This window comes from Dermacentor silvarum, chromosome 1 (assembly GCF_013339745.2).
Source record: "Dermacentor silvarum isolate Dsil-2018 chromosome 1, BIME_Dsil_1.4, whole genome shotgun sequence".
Taxonomy (NCBI): Eukaryota; Metazoa; Arthropoda; class Arachnida; order Ixodida; family Ixodidae; genus Dermacentor; species Dermacentor silvarum.
Window position 1 is genome coordinate 10,974,267 of NC_051154.1, and position 5,115 is coordinate 10,979,381.

Below are 5,115 nucleotides of genomic sequence, written 5' to 3' on the forward strand. Positions count from 1 at the left end.
TTCGCGCGCGCGAGATTGAGCAGCAAGTGTCGGCTGTCCCTTGCAAGCTTGCACTCGCACACGCAGCGTACCGCCGGCACGCTGCGACGATTTTACCGTGTTCGGACTTTATACGGAACCTCACAACGACATCCACGACCACGGCAGAAGTTCGCTTGGAGTGTCCATATAATTGCTATCGCAATATAATATATCCGCTCATCTCATTATACATTGTCTCACTCATGCCTGATCCTTGGATTATTATGACCTTAGTGAGTGGTTTCTATCTTGGTGTGCACAATCTGCTAGTGCGATAAGTCATCGCCGCGAGTGAGCTTGTAGACACAACGTGCCTCCATTTTTCCGCAAGCAAGGTGAACCGATATCACCTCTGCTTATCGTTCAAGCACTCCCCACGTTCACACTCACTTCCACTCACAACCACTGACTCATGTTCACACTCACCTGTACTCACACTCCCCTCTTCACACCCAGAAGCACTCACCCCGTTCACACTCACAGCACCCAGTCACGTTCACACTCATCTCCACTCACACTCACTCACCACGTTCACACTCAGTTCCACTCACACTCATTGGCTCTCACCTCCACTCACACTCACTGGCACTCACTCACACTGACACTCACACTCACCGGCACTCACACTCACTGGCACTCACTCTCGCACTCCCACTCACGCGCACTCACAGTCACTCACTCGCACTCACTTCCACTCGCACTCACCTCCACTCACACTAACTGGCACTCACCTCTACTCACACTCACTCACTCGCACTCACCTCCACTCACACTCACAGGCACTCCCACTCACTGGCACTCACTCGCACTCACACTCAGTGGCACTCACTCGCACTCACGCCTTTGAAATGAGTGCGAGTGAGTGTGAGTGAGTGCGCCGACCTATGCGCGGCGGCGGCACAAGGCACCGTGGGGGGCGTTCTCCGGCGGCTGCTGCGTATAGCGCGGGCCCTATCTTGGAAGCGATCTGCGATGGAAACAGAGTGCGAGCGCTCATAGCTTTGTGCGCGCCCTGTTTTCGCCGCTTAGCTCGAGTTGAAGCGAGAGGCAGCACAATGGTCAATTCGCTCGCTGCTGCAGCCGCGCTTCCTCACTCCAGCGTTTAGACAGCCAGTTTCCGCGACATCGAGTGAGACGTGTTCATGTTTGCTTGTGTTCGCCTGACACCATGCTTGTTAATTTATTTAGTAAGCGAATGTTTACAAGTTTATACAGCTGATAAAACTACTATCGTTACTTCGTATAGCTGTAAACTAATTTGCTATCGCAATCGATGCTTCGCCTTTCAGGCGAAACTGCGTCTTCTTATTCCAAATCCGCAATTAGCCATTCGCGATATGTCAAAATGTCTCAGGCCTCACCGATGTGGGCATAAAAACAGATTGGAATATTTTTATGGCATACTGACCCTGGGGACAGAGACAGCCCGCGGCAGCCTCCCTAATATCTAGTTCGCTCGCAGTGCCCTAAGCCTGATTTCGTTATTTTGCGCCTCTGATATAGCGAGCGCCGCGCCATGGCCGCGCCGCTCGGCCCACTCAACCGCATTCTAGTACGTTAAATATAGCCGCCCTAGCCGTTCCGACACCAGCGACAACAGCCGGCAGTGGCCGAGCGCGCGCCTGCCGGAAGCCCCAGAAGTCCAGTGTTAAGCACTAAAATTACGAGAAACTCTGCGGGAGGTGCCGTCACGCGGTGTGCGTAACGCAAATGACTGCACTTGACTGCCCTCTTTTTCGGAGAACGAATCCGCTCGCTGTGCACGGCCACTGCCGAAGCTGTTCTGGCGCAGCGTGGCGCAATTTCGGTCAATTTTCTGTGTTTGGCACAGGAATTTGCGTCTGTATAAAAAATGTGCAATTGGCACAGGAGTCCCACCCCTGCACAGGGTATGTTTCTGAACACTTCAATAAGAACCGTGACTTGTTCATTTATTGAACTAACTTTTGTTTCACCATTTCCTGCTTGCATGTGTGTCATAGCTTTGTCATTTCTCTTTTCAGGGCGGACAAAAAGAGATTATTTATTGGTTTGCAAGCTGCCCACGCTAGGCCACAAGAAGCTTAACTGTCACCATAATGACAACAGGTCCTCTTGAACTACGTGCCTCACTGTAAAATGTTAGAAAGTTTACCAGATATAGAAGTGTGAGCCCTATTAGGAAAGCAGCAGTCTACAGTTCTGTAACGTACCGAGCGGGAATAAAAAATTTGACATACAAGCTTAGTTGCTTTTAAGGGCATTTTATGACAATTGGAGAAGTAACACGTTGAGTCCCAACGTGTTTCTTTTTCAGTCATTATAGCCATGACTTCCAGAACAGAAACAATGTAGGAAGCTCCTACTTGCTAATGCACAAACTCTGTCATCGGCTCTTTGCAAATCAGTTTGACGTAATAAGTACCACCAAGTATCACATGCTCCCTCACAACGATAATTTGCTACATGAAAATGCAAAGAATTTTAAAACGATCAAAAGCACTCAATGCAATTTAAAGGAAATGATACTTCATGCTGACAAGCTCTGGCAGTCACTCTTCATTTCTTTATTTAAAGTACCCTCAGGGCCACATGGCATTAAAGAGGGGAGTGGTTACAAAGTAGTAGACTAAAACAAACAAGTGCAGTGAGTTCTGGTAACGTAATGTTTCCCCTGATTATACAATGTTAGCTAATGTTATGCAAAAAAGTTGGTTATCTGTGATGTCTACAACACAAGGTGGTTTCATTTCTGAGATGTACGGGGGATGAAAAATTGAAAGACAGTGTTACATGAATGGGTTCCTACTTTACTGCGATGATTCACGCAGTTTGAAATGTCATGAAGTGTGGTGTGATGGAAAATTTTATGAAATAGCAAAAGACTGGTGAGTGTGCAGCGATTAGCTAGTGGAATAAGTGCTAGGTTAGTTTTCATTCAGATTATACTCGCAGTACAGTTACAATTAGAAAGAATGAAATGAGTAGTTATTTTGTATTAGTTCAAGTGAAGTGATAAGATTAATGCGACTGGGATCCCATATTGCAGATGCATATTCAAGTTTCGAGCGAATGTCTTGTAAAGCTGTAGTTTAAAAGTAGACGTGCTTTGGAAAAGCTGCGCCATAAGTACCCAAGCATGTCATTAGCATTGCTAATGACGTACTCTATATTAATGGTCCAATTTAAGCTATTTGTAATGTGTACACCGAGATATTTATGACAAAATCTAAGGGAACGTTGTTGACATGGTAAGTGCTAGGATTATAATTGGATATGGATACACGCATTATTTTACATTTGTTAATTACAAAAGGCTCATGCACAGTTTGCGTGAAATTATTAACTAGGCTAGCCCTGCACCATAAGAGATAGCTAGAAAAGGCAAGCTCACACAACCGGCCAGCCTATTTCACACTTCACAAACTTGAGAAATCACTACAATTTCTCTTTTTCTTCAAACAGCAGATGACAAACCTGAGCACAGTGTGCTCCCAAAAAGATTTTGAAATATACTCGCAGAATAAGTTCGGCGTAACATTCAGCGAATCAACAGTGGGCGAGCAAGGGAAACCTCAGCGTGGGAACTTGTTGCCTAGGCCCTCACAAATCAGTTTGCTTGGTGAAACGTTGGCTCCCAAGCTGAGGCTTCCCTTGCAACCTCTTTGCCTTGTTTGAATACATGTACCGAGATTCTTTTTTAACATGAAACCGCAAGTTGCATTTTCCAAGGATCTGTGAGCACTAATTGGGCTTGCTTATACGTTGATTTAGTGTCCTTGTTAATTGACACAATATTTGTAGAAGTCCTCGTAAGCACTGCTCTCTCCATAATGCTCCTTGGTTTCTCTACAAGTACTCCATTTGTGTCAAAGCCTTTACTGCCGCACCAGAACACTAAGTGTGCAGCAGAATTTTTAGCATAACGCCCCCCCCCTTACACTTCGTGCCTCTCGCCAATGTTATGAAAACAATGGGACAATGCAGCTCGAGCTTTTGCTGACAGTACATCTTTGACGAGCAATTTTGTTCGTTTTTCTTAATCTAGCCGAAATCGTCGAACGCTGACAATATAAAACGTCAAGCAGCACTGTACGCAATACAAGTACGAGGCTAGCCCGGCATAAATATCGTCTGAAGGTTTGTTCTCCCTGCTTTAGCAGCACGCCGAACACAATGAGAAAACTTTGCTCGATTTCAGCTTTGCATTCCATTAAATATCTGGCTATCAGAGTTTCTGTACGTTGTAAACTCAGTACCTGACCTGTACGAAAATTGTGAGCATGTACTGCTTCATTTACCATTGACAATAAACAATGTAAGCTTACTTGTTCAAAGTGTTTTATTGCCAGTTGAGGCCTCTCGGTCACCTGGCGACATAATGGATATCTGTAGTCATGTTAGAGTACAGTACACACGAATACTGCCCCGAAAGCGGTAGCTAAACACCCAACACCAGCGAGCCCCCCCTTCCCCCGAGCAGCGCGACGAGCCCCACGAACCGCTACCGTAGCGACCAAATTGCTCACTACATATTGAAATTTTTTATTTTGCCAGCGCCATCGCTCTGTCACATACTTTAGTTCACAACGCCACTGCTACTCATATTTTCGTTGCAATGTGGAAGGTACAACTTCCCTTCTCCAAGTTTATATAGGTGTTCTGTTGTACAACTGCTTGCATCACGCCTGCACCTGAGCACGCGCCACTGTCGTTCTGGGGATGCAGTAGCTGCTTCATGCTTTTGTCAGGATTACTTCCTCCGACTTCTGTTGTGAGGCGCCACCCAGATGGTACTCTTTCCCACGACCACAAAGCAGGCGTTAGCTGACAGTAGAGAGTAGGAAAGGGAGATTGCAGGGGGTGGTGAACCGCTGGATTGGCTTCATCTGGCTGGCATTGAAAAATTAAGGCGCTGCAATCAATTTAACTTGACTTATTTGCCTTTAGTGTCCACTTAACCCCCGCCCGGTGCCTATTGCACGCGCATCGCCAAGCCACTATTTTTCGTTCCAAACGTATTGGTTCACGTGCCAGACGGTGCGTTTCTGAAAACTGAGGGTGCAGCGCAAATAGACAAGACATAAGGAATACAAATGACAGCACCTGTCTATG